At 39.4% G+C, this 25,744-nt stretch overlaps 1 protein-coding gene across 7 annotated transcripts in view; it reads left to right on the forward strand.

The window, feature by feature from the left end:
- LOC131693228 (longitudinals lacking protein, isoforms J/P/Q/S/Z) overlaps positions 1-25,744 on the forward strand; it is a 90,883-nt gene that overhangs the window by 39,617 nt on the left and 25,522 nt on the right. The gene's annotated exons all lie outside the window — the stretch shown is intronic.

A 25,744-nucleotide genomic window follows, 5' to 3' on the forward strand; every position in this document is an offset into this window, starting at 1 on the left:
CATGTGAAAAAAATTCCCCACCCAGGGGCGAGACTCGAACTCGCCACCTTTGAGACTCCGGCCCAATGCACTAACCCTTATGCTATCCCTGGGTATGGTGACATCCCAGAAAGAACATATGATTATCCCACTGGCGACGGTGATCGTACCCTGCCTGCAAAGCGAGGAATCACACACAACGGCAGCTGATCACCCCAACACATTTGATCTATTTAATTTCCCCGCTAGATACCAAGGCCCGGGTTTTTATAATCGTCTGATGTCTAATTTTTAGTTCATTACCCATCGTACTTCGGTGGGTGACAGAGCTAATGAAGACTGTCGATTTCTGGTCCCTTGCCCAGTGAACAGAGGTCTGACGGGAGCGAACCCGCCCGTTCGAATTAAACCACCAGTCCTAAATAAGGTATTGGCACTTAAGCCAAAAGACCAAAAAAAAAATTGAGTCCGAACTGGTTTGGAAGTGCATCACATATTTACAACTGGCAACTCGGAATAAAGTAATGATATTCTGAGTACCTGGCCCCAAAGGAATCGATGGTAACAAAGTGGCCGACGAATTAGCCAGGCGTGGTTCATCAAACATGTTTGTTGGACCAGAACCATTTCTAGGTATATCTCCCGAGTAACAGTTTTTGTTTCTGCAACCACTTCATAATCAGTTTGCAACAAGAAATGTACGAAATATTTGTTGCAAACTGGCCGTGAAGTATTGTTACTCGGGCTATCTGTGCAATCAAACTACCGTCAAGTCACCAGTCACCGTGCGTTTAAGCGAATTTGGCATGACTTCAAAAAAAACGATGAACTGAGAGGATTTGTGGTTACAGGGAACTAGTTCCGTCGATTTCGTGGTTTTGAATTAATCTTAGTTTTTCTTTTCTCTTCTCTTTCTTGTCTTTTGGTCGCTAATTCCATTTCCTTGATAGCTCGTTTCTGCTCTCGCTCCTTTCGCTTTAGATTTTTCGCTTCTTGTAGTGCTTTCTTTTCACGTTCTTTTGCTTCCATGAACTCAACGAACACTTTGCTGGTGGCAACTGAAGGCGGATGAAGAATTTCTCGCTTTTTCTTTGCTTTGTACGGAAGCACAGAAGATACCCTGGAAAAAGACATTGTGAACGCATCTTCATCATTCGAAACCGGCAATGATCCATCGCATTCAAGCTGGGCTGATTCTGGAAGCACATTCTCGGTCGTATATTCTGCATCTGCTACAAAATGTAATTATTAACTTACGAGAATATTCAAACTTCACAATTGACAGAATTTACTTGTTTGGTCTGCTACAGAATCACTATTGGCATGAATATTGGGAAGAGGAACAGGTACTGTAAGGGAACAATCGCGTTTCATTCCTCGCCACAAGTAAAATAAGTTTGTATCCGCCACATTTCCTCTCCAGATTACTTCATTCTCAGCCTTCTGGAACTCAGCCATCTGCTTAATGGTCAAGCGGTCCTCAAGTGTTCCCAAAAGTTTAACTTCCTCAGATTCCAGACGATCAAATTGAACATTGCCCGTGTTTATAGGAATAGTAACATGGCCGACATCGGAAGGAAGCGATTTATAGTCCACCGCATCTGGATTCCAAGGATAAATTCCACTTTTTCGAAATCCATTCCTAATCGCTGAGTTCTTGCCCGTGAAGGCTTCCAAGGCTTGCTTCATAATTGAACATATTTCTGCCTTGTGGATTGCCTGAACTCCACGCCGACTGCGTTCTTCGAGGATCGTGTTTTCCCAGTGCTTCTTTAATGGTCCGAAAAAGCTAACGTCAAGTGGCTGAGTTAGATGCGTGGAATTTGGATACAAAGCTATCAATATGATTTGGTTGCGACGACAGAAATCAGTGCTCATTAAAGTCACATGACTCTTATGCCCGTCAACAAACAAGAGAACAGGAAACGGATTGTTGTTCTTTTTTAACCAGGGAAGAAAAATGTTCCTCAAATAATCATGGAAAGCATCTCCGTTCATCCAACCACTTTCAGTTATCCCAATACCATAGTCTTCAGGAGCACTCCGAGCAATTTCTCCAGGGAGTCGACTCTTGTACGGAAATAAAATTAATGGAGGAAGTAGCATTCCAGTGGCATTTCCAGCAAACAGAACTGTATAGTTTTCTTTATCACTGTTTCCAAATACGGACTGGACATGCTTAATATTCTTTGGAGCCAAGTATTTTTTGTTTCGCACAACTAATTGGAAAGCAGACTCATCCAAATTGAAAATTTGCTGCGGCAATTGCAACAGATGTTCCATTGCCTCGCCTGTGAGTTGGTTAAGCACTTCTTGGAACCAGTTCCTTAGCTGATACTCAGTTACAGCTGCTCGGTGTTTTCCAAATACATTGGACTTCCTGACTGAAATTTGAGGGTGTCTTTTGACAAATAGAGACATCCATTTTTTTCCGGGAATTCCATTTTTGAACGGAGTTTTTAGCTTCGTGAGCCGGACATACTGTCCCACACTGATCCGGAGCCTTTTGAATGTGATTGGAAGACCCAAACGAGCAGAATTCTCAATCCATTCCACGATATCACGTTCGGTTTCCGCCGATAACACCGATGATCCACCAGGTTTCGATCCGGCTGTATATTTGCGGTTTATTTTATCCCGAATAGTCTGCGCTGGAATATGGAATTCCCGGCTAACGAATCTCACTGGTAATCCACGCCGGACAGCATCGAGTGCTTTCTCTAAATCATCCCCAGAATAGCGTTGTTTCTGGAATTTCTTCTGGCTCATTCTGTATTAAATTAAAGGAATAGTTATTCATGTTATTCACAAACGGTGAATGGAGACTATTGATTTCAGAAGGATCCATTCATCGTGCATTTTTGTTTAGGTTGAAATGCAAATGAAACATATTGTTCAAATACACTTGTTGCGTATAACTAAAATACAAACCTCAACTTTCAATTTCGTGATTATTTTGAGAAAAAAGTCACGCCTCATGGGGTATGGCATACCTGTCCCAAACGGATCCTTAGTTGCATTAAAAAGTACTACCCGGTTGGGACACCACATGTGGAGAAACAACCAACTCGCTTCCAACTACATTGGATTCGGACAATTAGGTAACGTGTAGAGCAAACAGGGGCATCAACAAAAGATAACCTGAATAGTGGTCGCAGTGGCAAAGTTTCCCCTAACAAAAAAGGTCGGTCAAATCATGTACAAAACTATGTAAATTCTCTGTGATTTTGATGACGGTTTTGCATACATCTATATATGCCAAACATGGCCTTATTCGGCACCGATTCGCATTGGCCCACCAGGTCCAAAACTGCAATATTTTCCAGAAACATTCTAACAAATAATTTGGGTACAAGTAGCGGACGGTTGGGAGTTTTGAACCATGGGGAGTTGTGGACACCGTCAATTCCCGCTAAGTTATGTATGAAAAATGGGTTACTACTTTTAAATGGTTTATGGTAGTTATGCCCCGAAAATAAAACTATATTAACAACTCCCCACCGTCTCCTACATTAAGATTTGGCTGAAAATATATCTTAAAACTGAGCTCATCAATATAACCCGCTAACATATTATTCGTAACTATTTTTGTACAGCCCTTCTGGAATGTCCAAAAATTTTGAACTCTATTGAAAATAGTTGCTCTCCACGAAAGAGGAAAAGTTAAGAAATTCCAAACTCCTAAATGAAAAACTTAAAAAGTTATCGCATTTTGAATGTTCATTTTAGGTCATATTGACCCCAACACCTAAAGAAGGTTAAGGGGTTTAATTTTAACTTCAAAGTTCACACACATACTTTTGAATGTATACGTAATTTAGTTAAAAATCGATTTAAAAAAAAAAAGAAAATTAAGAGACCTTTTAAAAGTTCATGCAAGCAAGTTTCTAATTTGAACCAAAAATTAATAACTCTGCCATTTTTTAACTGATTTTGCTGATAAATATGTCCTTGAATGTGAAATTAAATGTTCTGTTTTATATAAAAAAATGGTTTTCAATAAAATGTTGAGCAATTTTCATATCTTTCATTAAAAAAAATTGCCAAATAATGCTTACTTTCTTATTGTTGTCCCAAAATCGCATGGTATTTTTAACAAAATAATATAACATAGCGAACCGTTGGAAAGGTCATTTCTTATTCTTTCCGGAACAGAATTCTTAGAAGTGTTTGGAATTTTTTGACAATACGTAGAGGTAACATTTGTACCGGTAGATAACACTTCAGACATTAGAACATCACCAACAATGACAATCTGGTAGAAAACTTGATTGCTTACATTGCTTTCGATAAAATCGAAAGTTGCAAATCGATCTAACATCTACAGATGACGGTGAGGGTTATTGCTACATAAAATCCAAACTTATTTAATTTTCCCATCTAAAAGATATTTAACCTCAAACTCAAACTCAAATTCTAGCTGAAAGAACCCATCCTTTGGGTCGTTTTATTAGCTCATGCATCTATGAAATCCTTGCAATGTCGTAATACAGTGAAGATCCGATTTTATCAGCCCCCGATTTTGTCTACCCCTGATTTTATCAGCTTTTTACCGGATTTTATCAGCTTCATACGAAAATTGATAGTTGGTAGTTTGATGGGCTCTAGCAGACGAACCATGTTGAATTCGAGTAAATCCTTTCTTGAGCATATTTTTCTTTATCTTCGAGATCCGCAATATGCAAAAATATTTTTTTTTAAATTTTGCCCTGTCAGACCCCCTTAAAGGAAATTTAAACTAGCAGAAAGGGCTATGAGGCTATATCTAGAGACTAAAAAAATATTTTAATAGCTTCGGTTTCTTAAAAAGAAAGAAAAAATTATATCCCGATTTTGTCAATGTCCCTGTTTTATCTGTCTAAAATTCAGCAAGGGGCTGACAAAAACGGATCTTCACTGTATAGGAAACCTGGAAATATTACCTATAAGTTAGCCCTAGCGGATATAGTACAGGTGCTAGCATGTTGCATTGTTGTATGCATGTATTGGTGCTGACGACAGTATTACCCACATCGACAATTTGTCGATGGTGTAGAAGGTAATTGCTTTCATAGCTCATCCGCAACCCCCTCACCGAGGCTGCGTGGAATCCCGATTTGCTGCGGCTCAGTCCGAACTGCACGATTGCGACAATAAACATTCACTCGTTGTTCCTTTTCTGTGCCTGTTGGTTCACTTCTCACGAGTCCACCACAACGACGACGACGACGACGGCAACGATGATGGTGTTGATGCTTTCCACCCCTTTTGACACCTTCGCTTTGTAGTCAAATTCTGAGGGGGGTGAGTGATTTCGATGTTCTCAACGTTGTTGCATAATGAATGAGTGTGTTCCGAAATTAAGTGGTCGTTGGTCTCCGCCTGCCGCCGCACCTTCATATAAGAGCGAGATATACCCATCCATAGGCCGTGCAGTGCGGAGGAAAAAGGCGTGTTGGATGCAACACCCGGTTTATCTTTACCGATCTTGTGGGTTGGCAGGATGGAAGGATCGGTTACGCGGTTGGAAAAGTAAATTGGTGCCTTGGTGTAATCAGACTGGGTGCGAGAATAGGCAAACTGCTGATTTGCGATGGGTCATGCTTTCAACTGCCCAGGTCTGAGTTTTGGGTAATCGGGAATGTTTCTTCTATTGAGCCTTATATTCCAACTGGAACCTAACCTTTACCATTACGTTATTAAAATATTTTAAACACACTCTGGTATCCAAGCAGGAAATCTTCGACCGAATGGGATTCGAGTCTACGACCATCAGTGACACGTACCATCTGGAGTCCCTTATGAATACATTGAAAAGATAAGTTTAAATTTCTTTGTGTCGAAATACGTTTTTGATCCATTCGCGTGAACAGCATTGGAATAGGTAGAATTTATCTAGAAACATTTAAAAAACTACTCGGAAAAATTTGTTCTGTTCATAATTTCCTTTTCATTCTATAGACATTCTGATATTGAATTATAAACCTCTGCTGCAACTCAAAGTTGTTGAAATTTTAGTGATAGTATTTTTAACTGTGTCGACTGAATAGTGTTTTCGATTCAGACTATTCGGAATGGTCTACCCTGAATGCCCCGCTGTGCTCTTTTTGGCCTTTTGCACTGTCTGCATTGCAGCTTGAAAGCTATCCTTCCTCTGTGGCACAGCGCAACACTCCTACGTTCAACTGACTTGGATAGATGGGTGGGTTTATCTTGTTGAATGTGTATACCTTCTTTGAACAATTTAGCCGCTAAAGGTCGCGTCGAAGTGAGGGCTCGTTTGCCGGTACTCATACGTTGTGCGGGAAAGAATCCACCAGAGGGAAGTAATTGGATTTTTCTAATTATTTCCGATAATTGAATTATCGCTTGAGGCACGGCAGACTTGGTTACTAACGCATAGGTGCGCGGTAGTAAATTTATTATTTTTTCTGCCTGCTAATCTGTTGGAAAGTAAACAGGGTCTTGTAGACGAATTTTATATTGGTTTATGTACTTTTTCATGGGATGCGAATTTATTGAAACTATGAGCAGTTGCTCACTTTTAGTAATATGTCATTTCTTATAATTAGTTCTTCATATTAGCTTTCAAGGGGAGGATTAAAAAATAGTGGGGAGACCAGGGCAAGTTAATATAGTTTTCGTCTTTTAGGCTATAAGTCACAAAATATCGCTTGTTTCTGAATACTAAATACATTAAATTGAAATTTATACCAAACTCACAGGCATATTTTCTGATGTTTCACAAAAGCGTTTGATCGTATTGACATACCACCACTTTTTTCGAACTGTAGAAAATCGGCATGGAACCAAGATTTCTGGAATATGCCGTAAATCATATTTAACGAATTGTGATCAAATTGTTCGTTTGGAAAATGTACTTTCTGTGTCAATTCAAGTCGCCTCTGGCATCCTCAGGGTTCCCACTAGGGCCCTCTTCTTTTAATCTTGTACGTGAACGACATTTCTTTTATACTTAATGCTTATATATGCAGACGACATGCAATTCTTTGAAAATAAGTAATGCAAATGACGCTGAAGTATCCAGAATGCACAGTTGTTTTTTTTCGCCAAAATCGTGCGATCTATTAATTACGCCTAAATCGTTAAATTTGGATCAATGACGTTTTCGGAGGATTTTGTTGAAACTATAAGCCCTTTCATATGGTGTTGTTATTTTAATGATTAATCGGCCTAAAAGTGAGATATATTTACCAAGAATCAGAATATATTAGCTTAAATGGCACGTTCCCCGTATGTAGTCGGGGATTTCCTGATTCCTGATATATATATTTACCAATTTTCTTGCAAGCGCATATATCAAAATTATGGCTTCGATAAAGTTGTAGAGCAAACTTTTGCTCACAACTTTGTTGAAGACATTAAATCATTATTAAATCAAATCAAAAATGATATTTTTATTTTTGTATTTTTCGGATCTCTAAGATAAGAAATATATGCCCAAGAATAAATTTACTCGAATTCAACTTGGTTCGTCTGCTAGAGCCCATCAAACTACCAATTATTAATTTTCATATGAAGCTGATAAAATCGTGTCAAAAAGCTGATAAAATCGGAGGTAGGTAAAATCAGGGGCTGATGAAATCGGGTGCTGTCTCCACCGTATTTGACATTTTTTGAAAAATAATCGTTTTTTTTCAAATCATCTATAACTCTACTGGAGCCAACCAGAGACAAGTGAACTCTTTTTCATTTCATAGTGTTTATGTAGCATTTCTAATTGCAATTAGAGCTGTCTACCCGTTCAAAATTTATTGCTTTTTAAACTTTTGCTAATTTTACCAAAAAATACCCAATAACTTCTAAGTCGCAAGAGATTGTCCGATGATCTTTTCTGGAATGATGTGACGAACAACTTTCTTGAACGTATTGAAGCTCTATCTTCGATATTTAAGAAGTTATGTTGAATGCTTTTAAGGGGTCGTTCACAAACAACGGTCAATAACTTCGAATGTACTACAAATAGCGATTTTTTGTCTTTAGCAAAATTTTTCGCAGAAGCAAGTTCTTTGATACCTAATAATTCAATTTTTTTTTTGGTCTTTTGGCTTAAGTGCCAATACCCTTATTTAGGACTGGTGGTATCCAACGGGGAAAAACGATCGGAAATGGTGAGTGAAGCTAAGCAATCATGTGAAAAAAAAATTCCCCACCCAGAGGCGAGACTCGAACTCGCAACCTTTGAGACTCCGGCCCAATGCACTAACCCTTATGCTATCCCTGGGTATGGTGACATCCCAGAAAAAACATATGATTATCCCACTGGCGACGGTGATCGAGGAATCCTCGCTTTGCAGGCGGGGTACGATCACCGTCGCCAGTGGGATAATCATATGTTCTTTCTGGGATGTCACCATACCCAGGGATAGCATAAGGGTTAGTGCATTGGGCCGGAGTCTCAAAGGTTGCGAGTTCGAGTCTCGCCTCTCGGCGGGGAATTTTTTTTTCACATGATTGCTTAGCTTCACTCACCATTTCCGATCGTTTTTCCCCGTTGGATACCACCAGTCCCTCTTTGATACCTCTAAAAACTCATTTTTCATACTTTGAAAAAATTGTAGCAAATATCGCACTTCAAGGGGGATTAATCACTATGACTATCGTTAAAACAAAGGTATTGGATCATCTTAAAGCATCTCAGAAGACATCATTGCTGCACATTTTACCGTTTTCACGTGAATAATTTTTCGCACGTTTTTGGCAAAATAAACCACTGTGAAATGAAATCAATCTATTCCAGACGTGATATATTAAAAGTCTCAACATAAAAATGTATTTAGTAGCGGTCAGCAGAAAATCAGATGCCTAATCAATAGACATATTTAGGAAACCAAATTGTAAAAAAATGTTAAATTAAACGAGATCTAGGCGTAATCTTAGACTCTAAGCTTACATTTGTCGAACATTACAGTGCATTATAAATAAAGCTAATACAAAGAAAAGAAGACCCGATTTTATCAGCCCCCAATTTATAAGCCCCCGATTTTGTCTATACCCGATTTCATCAGCTTTTTGACCCGATTTTGTCAGCCTTATATGAAAATATATTTTTTGACCTCTAGCAGACGAACCAAGTCAAATTCGAATCAATTCTTTCTGGAGCATACTTATGTTGTCTTAAAGATGCAAAATGAGCATGAGCATGATGATCGTACAATTCGTAGTTGCTACTCATCTGAACAAGCGAAATTGCACAGAGTATCTAGTAGCTATCCATCCTCAATGTGTGCGTTTGGAGACTTCTATTCTTTGAAATGCCAATAACGGCGCCGGCCACGTTCTTGGGGAAGCCAAAAAATGTTAGTGTAACAAACGTTATTATAGAGACCTTGTACGGAAAGGAGTTTTTGTTAGTAGGATGGGGTAAAGAATTACACAAACCTGGATTCACCTTGATGAGCGCCACGATCTATGCAAGTCTTAGTAGTGTTTTTTTGTTTATTTGTGGAGCAGGAAAAAGCCCGCTGGAGTGAAGCTCATTTTCGCCTCTTCTCCAGTAGGCATAAAACCTTCTCATCTTTTCATTGTCAACAGGCAATATGCTAACCCTAATGACAAAAAAGCTAATTACTATATAATACACAGAATATAAATAATATACAATGATAGAACATACAAGTAAGTTCAGTACCTATTAACTATGTCTAACTCGAAAAGTGAAACTTGCTTAAGTACTACCACAGATAACAGACGTTTAGGCTCGATTTGAATCGTGTGTAAATACCCGCTACTGACATTCCGAATAAATCAGACGTCTGAAACACGTTTGGCAAACGTTTGTAGATGGCGCAGTGATCGATAGAATGCAGTTAGAGTGCAGCTGTCAAACACGTGTAGCAAACAGTTGCGCAGATGGCAATAGTGAAACACGGATTTCCAACGTTTATCAATTTGAAAGTTTACACAGGTTTTTGAAGAAATTTTGTTCTAGCCCAAACGTCTGTTATCTGTGGTACTACTTACAACATAATACAAAAATTTTATAAACGAAAGCAACTAAACAGTGGAATGTGTTTATTGCGCTGGGCAGCCGAGAATTCATGATAGATTAATCTTCCATTGAATTTTTTTAAATGTTCGGTTGAAATTTGAATCAAACGTTAGGTGAACGATTTTACTATTCCTTGCTTCATTATAGCGAAACAGCATTCCAAAAACAATACAATTTAATGAAAAGCGATTATTTGTCGATATATTTTTGTAATCAAAGGTTTCGTAAAACACGCATTATTTATCGTGCATAAATTTTGGTATTATTATTAATGACAATTATGTATTAGCTTCTTTCTCCGCGGACGATTGATTCTTATGTTATAAGTATTCGCGAGCGTTGTTATGTTATCTAAGCACATTTTAAACGGTATGAAATAAGCCCTACTGAAATACCTGAAATGACTAACTTTGTATGTCGGCGATGACACGTGCGTGGTTGAAGAAGATTGAAAACAATAAGAACAAAAAGAAATAACTTGTCAATAATCAAGCTACAATAATTTTGTGCTTATGAAGTAATATGGTTAACGTGACAGTAATACAGTGCGTGTACTTCTTCAAAGCATATATACTCAATACAATAAGAATTGATATATATATATTTTGATGATTTAATGGGCTAAAAGTAAACCAATGAATATGACAATAAAACATTTGTTCTTCGTGCTGATATGACTGCCAAAAATTGGCAACTGGTTATGAATTTTTCTTGCGAATTGTTAATTCTAGACCCTCATACATAATTCAAAAGTCATCATTCACTCAGACAAGACCATGCGTAATCCCCACGTTGATCAAATAAACACTAAACAAACAAAAAAAATGAGTTTGCTCAGTCTAAAGGAGTGTCAGCTCGATTGACATCAACTGGCGGTTACGTGTTTCCTTGCAATACCATCAAATTAAAGAACATTTAAAATTACATATGTGCAATTCAGAATATAAAGAAATGAAGACAGCTTAATTAATTGCATTAAAATAAGATCGGAAAAAATGAGTTGCATAAGCGTGGTGGTTCATTTTTAAAGATAGCACTGCTGATGAATCACTTTATAAAAATAAGCGATACGGGAAGCGGAAGAAAATAGCTTCGGTTTATTAAAAAGAAAGAAAAAAATATGTCCCGATTTAGTCAACATCTCCATTTTGTCAGCCTAAAATAAACAAAGGACCTGATAAAGCGGTGCTTCGCTATAGTATGCTTGGTCAGACCTATTCTGGAATATTTCAGTATAGTATGGAGTCCACACAGCATCCTGCATGAAAAGTGCATTGAATCAGTCCAAAATCAACTTCTCTTATATGTATTTCGTAAACTCAATTGGACAATTGGACCACATTCCCTCTTCCATCATATGAATCACTCCGCATTAGGGTGTCCCAAAATGACATTATGTTAAAAAAGTCATCGGGCTCACTTCTTAAATGAAAGGTTAGGGTATCAGGACCATTTTCTTCTTCGGAGTGAATTTGCTAGAACGCTCCCTACTGGTGGCGAATTTCCATTTTTTGAAAAATGGGACGATTTTGGGTAAAATTTCAAATTCATACTTGTGGAAGTGCTTCGGAACTGTCTTAGATTTTTTTCAGCATTTTTTTATTTTTCTGGAGATCAAAATGGAGAAGTTTGGTTAGTTAATTTGTACAGGGGGCGGCAGAGCCATTAAAACTTGGTAAAAGGTGTAATTTTTGGTGTTTTTCATTAGTTTTTCTTCAAAACTGGGTATCTACAAATTTTTAAAAGTATAGAAAACACTTCAAATAGTTGAGCCGAATCAAGGGGCGTAATTTTGTTGAAAAAAGTTTATAGCCACGGTAAAAGGGGTATGAGTTATATAAGTTTTTGTTATATAACCTTCGACATTTTTAAAAATTCATCAAAAATAATTAGAGGTTTGTGACGAGATGCTACGATGGGGGAGGGGGGTGTTAAAAGCCACTCAAAAATGCTACGTCATTTACGACGCTCAAAGAAAAACTGGTTTTGTTTGCCCGGCGAACCCTTCTTTTCAGGGCGGCCTAGGTGCTCCTACCGGAATTTCGGATTTTCGTATATAAACAAACAAAAAAGAGAAAAAAAAACAAATTAATTAAATTTACCGACTTTTATTCTCCACTCTTCCGTGCTACATTCTGCCGGCGAAGCTAATCAGCAATGACGATGGCGGAAGGCGTTTATCCGACCGGCCGGGACTCCGACGGCCGTGTTCTCCCGCTGGTACCGTTGGCTGCTATCGCAGCGGTCTTTTACAATTAGCCAGGGAGGTGAGCAAGGCTCTTTTGTTGGAACCTCCCGGGGCGATTAATCGCCGGGTCCACTCACTCCCCGTGAATGACACAGGTAGATACCGCTGTAAACTACCTCAGGTGGATCCGTTGTCATACTTGATTCGCCCTCCTTTGCGATTAACTGTGGAGGAGAGCTATGCTCGTTCGGCTGATCCTCCACAGTGAGGGCGTTGTGGTGTCTTTGAGTCCTTTGTAATTAGCCGGGGAAGCGAGTAGCTTCTTTGCGTTTAGCTTCTGATATACGGCGACCCAACTACAAATTTCTGGACGTCTTTTCGTTGCTGTGGTCCGTCACTTTCTACTTTTCACGATGGCCGCCTTTTTCACTCAACCCAAACAACCACCAAAAAACGCACCGCCGCACAGCTGTCAATGCTATGGTACAGCATAGTCAGCAATCACTTTTGCAGCGAGAGGAGAGCGGTTACCTATCTAAACCCTATGTTTTTTATATACAAATGCTCAACAAAAATTACTACACCTATCTGCACAAACAAAACCGTTCACAAATGAGAAAATGAACACAAAATTACAACTTTAGTGTGAACGGCGCAAAACAGCGGTGAGCATAATTTTATGTAAACAAATACACTCTACGGAGTGTATAGTCAAAAAAGGTATATTTCCACCCAGTGCTACATTGTTACCCTGACGGGTTACAAACAATATCCGCAGTTTTGTACACTTGGTTTAACTCATGGTTCATGCGTCTGCGCCACACTCCATTTTCGCATATCCCGCTGAGTATTGTCCGCAGCACTTTACGCTCGAAGACTCCGAATGCTCTCCTATCTGCCTCTCTCAACGTCCACGCTTCGTGGCTATAAAAGCGACAGGGAGGATCAGTGTCTAGTTTAAGGTGAATTTGTTTTTATGTTTGTGGGTTGCGGGACCTAAGCTGGTTACGTAGACAGTAGAAGGTCCTGTTGGCAGCTGCAATACGCCTTTTTACCTCACGAAAAACATCGTTGTCGCAACTCACAAGTGCACCAAGATAAACGAATTGTTCGATCACTTCAAACATGTCACTATCAAGCACTACCTCGGAACCAACACCACTAGACCTGTCTCTCTTTATCTGCGACCATGTACTTTGTCTTGGCTGAGTTGATGACTAAGCCTTTTCTCACTGTCTCCCTCGTAAAAGGCACGAAGGCCTCTACGATCGCCTCCAATTACATCAATATCGTTTGTAAAACCAAGGAGCATATGCGACATTGTGATGATAATTCCGTTCCTTTGCACGCCAGCTCTCCTGGTAGCTCCTTCAAGAACAATATTGAATAGCAAATCTGAAAGCGCATCGCCTTGCTTCAGTCCATCTATAAGGTCACAAAATAGGTTGAGATCTCATCTGCAATCCGAATACTTGATTTCGAACCATCTAACAGTTTCGCCGAAAAACCATGTCCTCACATAATCTGCCACAGCTCAACTCTTGTGTGCCGACTTAAAATTTATAAACAGATGGTAGGTCTGCAAGTTGCACTCCCGGAATTTGCCTAGGATCATCCGCAGACTGAACATCTGATCCGTCGTTGATCGGCACTCACAAAAATCTGCGTGGTATTCGCCGACGAAGGGCTCATCAAGCGGTCTTAGTCTGCTAAACAGGATACGCGCTTTTTGTACGTATTTTGTACGTCGAGTTCAGGAGAGATATCCCCCTATAATTAGCGCATTATTCGTACGCCCATATTCTTAGAATAATGCGGTGGATTATTTGGTGCAGCGGCTCAGTACGTGTTTGAGAAGTTCAACCGGGATCTCGTCCTTTCCCGGTTTTCAGCTCACGTATAGCGTTCCTCGTCTAGTGTTGGTGGATCCACAGGTTGTCCGTCATTTCCAATGCTTATCCTGTTCCTAGATACGCTTTCACTTCCGCCATTCAACAAAACCTCGAAATGTTCCTTTCACCTGGCAGGCACTATTGTTTTGTCTGTCAGCAAATTTCCCTCTCGGTCATTGCATGTAACCTGGCGCTGATTTATGCCGCGCACCGTTGACAGATGCATAAAATTTCCGTATATCATTCCGGTCCATGCTTTCTTGCGCTTCAGCAATCACACTCTCTTCGTTCTGCCTTTTCTTTTCGAGGTGGATTTGTTTCTCGGCATTTCTCGCTTCCCCGTACCGCTCTCTGTTGAGGCGTGTACCAGGCACTATCATCCGGCTTCTAGCCGGATCTCGTTCGTCACTCTTTGGCACTCTTAATCGAACCAATCGCTTCGTTGGCGCCGCTGAGTTGTGCCTATCACTTCCCCGCCAGTCACAGCTTCATGGACAGTCTCCCACATGCTGTTGACATTGCCAATTACGTTCGTCTCATCTATCCGCTCATCCAGCTTTTGGCGATACTCAGTTGCTACACATTCAGCCGAAAGACGTTGGATATTCAATCGCATTGTTATGTTGTTTGTTGGACTCGTGACGCTGGATAATCGAACGCGAATCTTTGCTACTACGAGATAATGATCCGAGTCGATGAGATAATGATCGACACCAATGACGTCGGAGAAATGTCGTCCATCTACAAGTACGTGGTTAATTTGGGAAGAAGTACTGCCACTTGGGTGTTTCCAGGCGTGCTTTCGGACATCCTTACATGTAAAATAGGTACTACTGATTGCCAGTAGCAGCGAAAGTTACAAGGCGCAGGTCATTATCATTGGTAGCAGAAGGAATGCTCTGCGTACCAATAATTGGGTGAAAGAATTGCTTCCTCGCATCCTGTGCCTCCGATGACTATTTTAACACTTTTTTTGTCTTGGACAATCTCCGTAGGCTTTATCTAAGCTCTCATAGAACGCGACCTTCATGTCATCTGGCTTGTCGTTAGTTGGCGCATAAATAGGGGGGGGGGGGGAGTGGGGATAGATGAACCACTTTTTTGTTATTTGTTATATGTATTAGACCTTTTGCGATAAAATATTCTATATGCATGAATATGAAAAAACAAACATTGTTTTACTATATACAATACCATTTGTAAACAAAAGTAACGTGTTATCAAAATTATAAGCATTTTTATGAAGTATATGAAATGGCTCAGGTTTCCCACGGGTGGGGATACTTGAACAACTCCATGGGGATAGTTGAACCATTATCCAGAATATCTTAAAAACACGTAGAACCATACGAAAAAAGTTCGTTCATTCCGTCTTTGTGTAAACAAAGTGTTTCATTTGTATATTTGTAGTATAAAATCCATATCACAAATAATTTCATGTTTCATGCATTTCATAAGCAAATTTGAATTTATTATAAGCTGGCAGGAAATATTTACCTTTGCAAATTTCTTCATATAAATAACATATTTTGCACCTACTTACAATAACGAAAAGCCTAATGATGTTTAGTCTCACTCTACAAACTTTTACCACAAAAACGCGAGGTCTCAATTGAGGCAACTTTTAATCTACAATAACTTTGATTAACTGTAAAGGTGACAACAAACATTTTGACGCTATCGCAAATGCGTGTGAGGTTAGCTTACGGACAGAGCTACCAAAACGCATAAGGTTTGCACTAAAATAGGTATAATGTGACGTAATATCCTTTTCCCCGTGGTTCACCTATCCTCACTCTCCCCTACTGATCAGGCTGTAGTTGAAGAACTTGCCCTTAATTCTTAACACACAGATTCGGTAATTTGTCGGCTTCCACCGAATAACTTGCTTCATCTGCTTCCCGATCAGTATGAAACCAACACCATGTTCTGCTCTTTCACCACCGTCGGTTACTAGTGTTTCTTCCTTCGAACCTTTTGCTCGCGTGTATTTTGTTTTTGATGCATTCATGACCAGTCCAATTCGCTTCGTTTCAACCTTCAATCGGATGCATGTCTCCACCATCGTCTCAAGACTACGTGTCACGATATCAAATTCATTGGCGAAGCTAAAAGGCTAAACGGACTCAATCCTCGTTCTTCTTGCCACCCCTTCCCAAGCGATATAGAACGATAAACAAGAGAGCCAATCATCTTGCCGTAGCCCTTTCCGAGTTTCAATCGGATTTTAGAGTGTTCATGATATTCTGACCTACAATGTGGTCCTTTATCGCCAATGTTACTAGGAAGAAATTCCTCTCAGAGTTGGAGCATTTTTATGATGTACTAAGGATTCTGTACTCGCGTAGAATGCCTACCAACGGGTTGTTAGTATTTGAGTTATTAGCTTGTAGTCGCAGTTAAATATTGATTTACACGGTCGAGCAGTATTACCTGTATTGTATCCTTTTTCTTTACTATGCTTTACTATGTTATGTGCGTTTGGATTTCACAAAACAAGCACTTAGGACTTTCGAGAATAATTCTCAACCGCGAATTTGGTGTATCCTTCAGTGTGTGGGTATAAGTTGGCAGCTTGGATTAGCAATCGTTGTGTCCCCACTCCCCATCTTGTGTTACTTCCAGGATGTGTTACTTCTAGGAAATGTTATCGTACAGAGAATTGTGGGATAAGTAAGTATTTGATTTTTCCCTCAAAATCAATATCTTTTAATTTCCAAATTTCAGGACCGCTTGCCAACAGAAGCATTTCAGTTGTCGAGTTCCAGTTACCAATGGGCAGCATTGTGCAGGTTATCCCCGGTTAAAATTTTAAATCAATACTGCTTGACATTATCACCACCCCCTCCACGAAACCAAAAAAAAGCACTTCTGAACCCGCTGCCGTATATTCCTCCCGAATACATGCAGCCCCCTCGGTGGAATACTTTACTCTTAGGCCCAGCCAAAATTTGATAAAAAATGGTCACAAAAAAGCATATAATGCGTTCGCATTGAATGCGCGTGGTAGTGCCTTGCAAATTTCATTTTATTATAATCATTATTTTATTGGACCCCTTTGTACGCGCCCAGTCATGATTAAATGGAGGGTACAGCATACTAGTTTTTTATCAATGCCACTCAGATGCAAGGGAGTTTTTTTTGCCTCACCCAAACCCCCAATGATTGTATAAAAATGCGAGATTTTTTATTCGTGCATATCTGCACATTTTTTCGACCAACTAACCATAATCAACCCTACACTGCGTCGTTGATAAAAAAAAATCCGATGCCGAGGGTGGTATTATCTACCCATTCGTAATTGAGGTAAAATGCTACCCGACAAACCCAGCAACCTTTTGGGGGCCGATTGAAATATCACGTCTATGGTATGGGAACCCGTGTTTGCTTGACTAGCGGTTGGTTTTACGTCCATTTTCGGGGTGGGTGGTGCGAATGTTATTAAGCTTTAGTTTATGTGCATGTAGGAAAATTGCACCCCCCTCCCTACTCCCCCAGTCAGAGCAGGTGGCTGTTGGGCAGGTTTTTTTTGTTGTTGTACCGATCTCTGGTTGAGTGCAAAACGCTAGCAGTTGTACGCGGAAAAGTAAAAAGGTTCTTCGGAGCGTGAGGGTGCCACTTATAAAGACAGATTGAGCTCATCTTTTTGGATAAAGTGCGTGAATTTCAATTCATATCAAATTGCTATTACTCCGAAGGAACTTGTGAAATCACCCTTCTGAATTATGTTCAAAGTCGTGACCACCTTCGATTCGGATGAAATTTGTTTCGTTTTATTTATCCGATAGAAACATTTTTTCCACAGGTAGTTCTAACTTAAAAGTAATTTTTAGAAAGGGTGCATGAGTGCATGAGCTTTTGCATGTGAGAAACCGGCCGACCGTAAAATATGACCATCGCTGATTCGAACGAATCTTCGCAGTTGTATTCGATTTATGAATCTCGATGATTTTCTTTGGCAATTGAAATATTTTGATGCAAGAGCAATTTTTCAAAAGGGGGTAGAAGTTTATGCGTGCATCACTTTCAATTTTTTGTTCGATTACTATATTTAAAACAGTAAAACTATTTGAGAACGAGTTACAGGAATTGAATACTTCTGCACGAAAAAAATATGCGCTGAAAAACTTGTTGTAAAAATTGAAATAATAAAAAAAAACATTTTTTTATTTGTTTATCACCCTTATTCTTGTTTACGACGAATGCAAGATTCGTTCGAAAGCGATTCGAACGAATAGTAAGCCCATTTGATTTTGCTGTCGTAAATGGGAATACAAACAACTTTCGAACGAATCTTGCATTCGTCGTAAACAAGAATAAGGGTGTATATCTTGTCAAAACCTAAAGAGAAAAGAAACATTTTGAATATGAAGAACCCATAGGTAAAGCAGTTTTTCTAACAATAACTATACACGTTTTTAAATTTTTTACAGATTGACGTACAAAAGTGTAATTTTATTACAGAATATGAATTTTTGTTTCATTACGACCTTTTCAAGTTATTCGCGTTTCTCCGTCAACAACAATAAAAAAGGCCCATAAAATTTCCTGTGACTTTCCCTTTGACATCAAGGCGATATTGTAAACTATTTGAGAGCTACTTGAAAATACCAAAATATCATTCAACCATATGGTGTGATGATTAAGGGGGCACTCTCTCAAGACATGTGTTTTTGTCTTAAGCGACCGATATAAGCCTTGAGAATATTTTTCCAAAGATTCAAAAGCCTGTTCTCGGAATTGTAACTTTTTTCTTGACCGAAAATATCAAACGGCGTTTTCTCAAAACTGTGTTTTTGACGTAGGGGATTACGAAAAAACTAGCGAACCAAATTTATTTTTGAATGGTCTGAAAAATTGTTCAATGTGAACCACGGAGATATACATTTTTTACTTTTTTTGACACAAAAATAATCGAATTGATTCATTAACGAACAATGTTTTTAAGGACGCTGATTTTTATGGTAAATGCTTAAATTAAAAAGTTAGTCGTTTTAGGTATTTCGGTATGACTTATTTTATACCACTTAAAATGTGCCTTCGATAGCACAACAACGCGCGCGAGTAATTATAACAAAATAATCAATCGTCCGCTGAGAAAGAAGCCAATATATAATTGTCATTAAAAATATTATCAAAATTTATACACGATAAATAATGCGTGCATTACGAAACCTTTAATTGCTTAGATATATTGACAAATGTCTCGAGTCCCTAAAAATAATCGCTTTTCGTTATATTGTAGTGTTTTTGAAATGCGGTAATGCGCCGGAATGAAGGAGCAAGGAATAATAAAATTGTTCACCTGCCATTTAATTCAATTAAACATATGCAACACTCCCGACTGTCCGGAGCCATAGTTACTTTTTTGCAAACCGAGCATTTCAAGATTAATTCAATAAACGATAAATCTATCATAACTTCTCGGCAGCAGGCTGCCCAGAGCAATCAACACATGATAACACTACTGAGAGTTGTAGAGATCGTATCACTCATGAAGGACAAATCCAGATTTGTGTAACTCTTTACTCCATCCTACTAACAAAAACTCCCTCCCGTGGCATGCGTGGAGATGCAGAGGTATACACGGTCTCCATAACAACCTTTGATAAACTAACATTATTTCACTTCCCCGATGACTGTAAGGACGTGGTCGGAGCCGTTATTGTCATTTCAAAGTATAGAACTCTCCAAACGTGCACATTGAGGATGGGTAGTTACTCGTTGATTTTAAGTGCAACTTCGCTTGTTTTGGTCAATCACGGTCTAGCAACTTCGAATTGTACGGTCATCATGCTCATGCTCGAAGCTCCCGTTCCGTAGTTATGGGTTGAAGAGTGCGGTTACACATCAAACTTTCATACCAATTACCACCATGATATCAAGATCACATTCAACTATAAACAAGCCCAATGTCCTATCTAATGACAACAGGTTTATAGCACACTATAGAAGTGTTTTTAAGTAAGCTATGGAAACTTATGATACTCTTACTTTTTTAGAGTTGTTCTGCTGGAGATGTAAAGCTGGGTATTCGGAAGGGCTCCCTTTCAGAATCACTCACTAGAAACACTGTTCAAGATCAATTGCAGCTGATTCTGCTTGTCATATTGAGTGTATGGTCCAGATGTGCGGACGTGTGGCCGTTATGATCCTGTGGTAATGCCTTTTATTTTTTTGCGCTTGAGACCACGTTAATTAGATTATAGGTGCTATAGCACTTTATAAATCATCGGGACGTTTTTGTGCATGCGAAAACAGGGGTACAGATGTGCGTGGATGATCGCGATTGAATTCATCTATGTGTATCATCACGAAGGGCTCGAGCGTTTGTATGTTGACGTGCTCGATCGCGTGGCGTTATTATGCCGCGTGTGCTAGCGCGTGTGTATAAATTCGATTTAATAACCGCGTGGCCGTTTGCGTATTTAAATTTTCAGTGTGCGGTTCACATGCTAGAAGAGAGTGAGTTTACCCATTCACCCCGCACGAACACGGAAACTTCGACTTCAATTGAGTCCGTGTTCATAGGTATATATATGCCAAAGCGTTCACTTAAGGGGTTATATACAAAGTTGGAACTCAAAAAATCGAAAAAAAAAATATGAATATTTTGAAAGTATGTACATACTTTTGAAAATATCTGTGCGAAATTCCAATTCCATCCGGATCGGAACACAAGATTTTAAATTACAGCCGTTTGCAGCGCGCTGGTTCTTCCACGAATGAAGTTAACACAAAACTTTAAACGCAATTATCTAGGAATTAAGTATTTTACTGTATCGATTTTGTTATTTATTTTCGGCAAATTTGAGACTAAGAGAAACGAAAGCAATGAGAAGGCAAGGAATTCTTCACATTTCCTTTCGATCATGTCCATATGAGCCTGCCTAGTCCTAGTTTTTCGTTCTAAGTTTATAACTGATTTGCTCTAGAATACCTATCCGTCTTTCATTCTCATTGCTTTCGTTTCTCTTAGTCTCAAATTTGCCGAAAATAGCCAACAAAATCGATACAGTAGAACCTTGCGGCAACTAAAACATAGTAACAATTAAGTATTTTGAAAAGTGAACCTGATATCTCAAAAACTATTTATCCGAATTTCATTTTTTTTATTTGGTTGTATTTACAGTCTCGTGTACTTGAACGTTTTATTCACGAATTTTCGATTCGTTGCAATGAATTTTTGTTTAAAATTTTGAACACCACAAAACTCAATTTTTTGGTTAACATGTTCTTACACTGATTTTTTTTTTAATTGGGTAACCGATCCGTTCAAGTGCACCACAATCCATTTTTCATCAATAATGTTAGTTTTTTGATTTCAGTTGAGCGGTTCGACTTGAAGAGCGCGCACCGCAAGCCTATGTCAAAAACACACTTCGGGCCAACGACCATAACTTCGACAACCTTGAATATTTCTTTAAATTCAACTTGTTTTTTTCTGTCTTCGATAGCGATAGATAGTCTTCGAATCGTCTTTCGCTTTTTCAAATAAAATTTGTACTTGCACTGTTTCGCCACAACTTTGTATATTCCCTTAATCACCGGAATGTTTTCATGTTTCCGAGATTGGATGCGTGGATGATCGCGAAGGACTCAAGCGATTGTATGTTAATATGCTTGTCGCGTGTGCTAGCGTGTATGCTACTTTGCGTGTTTAAATTCGATTTTGTAACCGTGTGGCCATTTGCATATTCGCGTGTGTTCTTGAAGGATCGCGTGGCTGATTCTTAATTTCCAGTGAACGTTGAGTTCACCTATACCACTAGAGTTCTCGGTCATGTCGCCATGGAACGTATTGTTTAGTGCAGTGGTTTTCAACCGGGGTGAATTAGGCTAATGTAGGGGTGAATTTTGCGGGGTAAATTTTACCTTGTCATTTTAACATTCCTGTAGGAAACCTTTACATATTTGTTCAGTGAGTCAAGAATCAAAATGCTGCCTGAGAGAGTTCAGGAACAGAGTTCAAATTGAAGTACTATGGCTTTCATTCAATTGAAAATCCTTTTTCCTTTTCTGACAGGGTGGTTAGCAATTTTCACCAAAGGGGTAAATGATAAGGATCAATATTCGGAAAGGGGTACATGGAGCGAAAACGTTGAAAACCGCTGGTTTACTGTATTTGAGCATTATTTTTTGCTTTTTATCTGATTGGGCTAACGAAAGGCCTGCACGTAGACTGCTAGGACCGAGGGATGTGACCGATTCTTGATCACGCGAACGCTGCTGTTTGTAGGTTCGCATTTGAGACCGCGTTCCCAAACTCATGTTTATGTTTGCGAGATGGCGAGTCTAGGTATGTTATCATGATCGCGAAGAATACGAGTGAATCATTTTAATGTGTTTGATTGCGTGTGCGTTTGTATGTTGCGTGTGTATGTAACTTCGCGTGTATAACTTCGATTGTATAACCGTGTTGTTATTTACATATTCGCGCGGGCCGCGATTCTGATGTTAGGTTTTGAGTGTACTGTACAGTTGTTTGAGCTAATGGCATGGACCTAGGGTGCTAGTATCAAGGGCTCCGGACGTGATCGATTCAGGTTGGCCTGGGAATAGGCGCTGATATAATCGTAAATGCTAACATATTCGCTTAATCCTAGACGTATCTATGCATGCGAGATGGCGGGCGTAGATGTGCGTGGATGTTCACGATGACATAATCGCATGTGTGATCTGATAGGTTTCATCGCGAAGGACACCAGCATTTCTATGTTAATGTATTTAATCGCGTGGGCGTTCTGATGTCGCGTATGCTAGCGTGTGTATAACTTATCGTGTTTAAGTCGGTTTATATTACCGAGAAGCCGTTTGTATATTAGTGTGGACGTTTAAATGTATGCACGTGTCGCCATTCTGAAGATTAGTTTTGAATGTACGCTTCAGATGAAGGAAGAAAGTGAGCTGCGCCATCTCACTTGAGTTTCCTATGTCGCTCTGAGACTTTTTGTCTAGTGTATATAAATTCCGCACTTAAAGGTGTACGCACATGAGGCGACAGGCCACATGCCACAAAAAATATCTGTGTTCTGTCGCCTTGTGTGCGAACAGCCAAAGAGTGAGAGTATGTTGGCACATGGAACTGCGTTTATAAATTCATAAGTGCTACAACGTTAACATTTTCGCCGGAACGTTTATTATATTGTAAGATCGTAGGCGTAGGAACGCGTGAGTGATCACGTTTGCGATCGGGTTTGTATTATTGTGAAAGCTTCGAGCATTTGCATTTGATTGTTAGCATTTTTTTTTCTCGCGTGGGAGTTTCTGTGTCGTTAGAGAACAACATTAGATGCTGTAATAATCAGGCGCAGAACGGGAAAAATTAAAATGAGAAGTAAGAAAAGCCAAAATAAAAAGCACATGAACAAAAAAGAACACAATATGTACAAATATTCGAACGGCTGAACTTTGATTTGGTCCAGCAAGAGTAGGTAATAGTATAAAAAGGGCCTCTCGGTCTCCTCGATGCACCACTATCGACGTATTGCAACCTGCTTCTTAAAGCAACTTTCCGTTGTAGGTCAATATGAAAAGCTACAATTATGTTCAATAGAATGACACTTCAAATGAAGATTAACGAACAAACTAGTAATAATAGTTGATACAGACCACCAAGTTTGTCAAAACTGATGTATGTATAATACGGGTTGGTCCGCGTGGATGATGGCTCTTAAGAATAACTAGGCAGATTTTGAATATTTAATTGTTTTGGTTCCAATAATTTGGCTAATTCATTTAAATTTAATACATTATGCAAATTAAATGATATTTAATTTAGATGTAATGAAACAGCTATGCGTTGGTCCAGATCTAGTTGAATATTGACAGCAAAATAACTCAATCTGCCAGTCGCCAGGGTATTTCTTCGCTTCTATCTGCCACCTGAAGCACGCGTCATGCTGCTACCAGATTCTAAGGGCCACCAGGAGGGTTGGAACAGTTTGGAAGCAGTTTTGCAAAATAATTTGTTTTATATTCTGTTTTAAGAAGAGTCTTGAAGAAGTTCTCAAGTGTACCTCAAAATTGATTACGTTACGAACCGAAATAAGAAAAAGTCGGAAGCCTAAACCGCTATCACGTCAGATTATGTTGTATTTCTCCCAAAGAAGAAAATTTTAAATATGTAATCTAATTTACACATTGGGGCACAATAATTAACTTACATAAAGTCGAATTTTGTGATTTGACTTCATCCCACCGGCAGCACTTGGTCTTGGTCATCCGCTAGACGCTAAATCCTGAAAATCACGCGAACACCTAAACAACTGACGTCGCTGACAGAGCAACTTCGTAGCAGGTGTCCTTAAGCAACGCCGTGTTCGCCCTACCGTTCCCGATGCTTAACATTTCTTGAAGGTGTAAATGGAGCTAAGGACCACAAAAGTCAGCTTTATCCAATTCCATTGTACAATGAATGCAGTTGAGAACAATTCATTTCGTATAGGTGCGAACCAGTACGTTTGAGACCTACTTCCTGGTGCTCTTAACCGTGTACACTTGTGTGTGTGAGAGAAAGCCTGCTGATTAATTTTCAAACTACAATGAACGACGCTGCGAATCAAAAAAAAATCCAAGCGCAGTAGTGAACAGAAGCGCATTATTTCTCTTGCAATTGTAAATATGGAAAAGTCCCGCAGCCCAGTCAAGCTAATGCATTTAGCTGAACTTATATTCTCATTCCAATGTAGGGTTGCATAATTAAATCATATCCACAGTTAACTGACGCTATTGCCACATCTATTGTATTCCCTGTATAATAAGAATCAGTATGTTGAAAATAACCACCAGAATCAATCGAAACTCATCGTATTGACCTAAATTGGCTCTTTCCTGGGGAGGGGCAAGAATTACGATCGTCATTTCACTTCTAATTATATCGATTTCTCATAAGATAAGTTCTGTGTATTGGATAAGCTTTAACCGAATAACTTGAATATATCTTCAGATAAGCATAGTTTCCCATGTCGATTCTGTCACTAAATATTTAGCTCAAATGATTCATAAGGCAATTAACTCATTCCATACCCTCGGAATCAATCGGGCTTTGGTCCGCCGCTTATCGTTACCATGCGCTTCCATCATCATCCTGCTCATCATCGCCATCGCTGTGGCGGTCTGTCATCTGGTTAGCTCCGATTGGGGCCACACCACCACTGTATTCGTCCTTTTTGAAATCCTTTCAGTGCTCACAAAAAAAAACAGAAACGATCAACATCTACTCCACCTGGGCGTTCGACTATAACGGGAAAAGAAGAGAACCTGCTGCCTCACTCACAACTTCCACGGTGGTGGTAACCCGGAGCGGAGGAAGAGAGACAGACAGAAAGAGAGCTCGGTTTTTATTTGTTTTTTTATTTGATTTTTATTCTGGACGTTCAATTTTGCCAATTGCCCGAGGCAGCTGTAAAGTGTTGCGTGAGGGACGGGAACAAAAAATCGATTAATTAATCAAAAAAAGTTGAACGGTCCGTGCGAGACTTCAAGCAATTTTAATTTTTCAAATTCTCATTAGTTCACGGAAAGCAGCGCCTTTCCTGCTTTTTTCATTATGTGTGTATGTACACTATCTGCTAATTACGCGAATAGCCCCGGTTGAACTTTTCTCGTTCGATGATAGCTTTTGTTTCGCGCGGTCCCACTGTATAAAGTCACACTCGCGCGCAAACCCCCCTCACACACGCACAGGCGTAT

Source organism: Topomyia yanbarensis, chromosome 3 (assembly GCF_030247195.1).
Source record: "Topomyia yanbarensis strain Yona2022 chromosome 3, ASM3024719v1, whole genome shotgun sequence".
Taxonomy (NCBI): domain Eukaryota; kingdom Metazoa; phylum Arthropoda; class Insecta; order Diptera; family Culicidae; genus Topomyia; species Topomyia yanbarensis.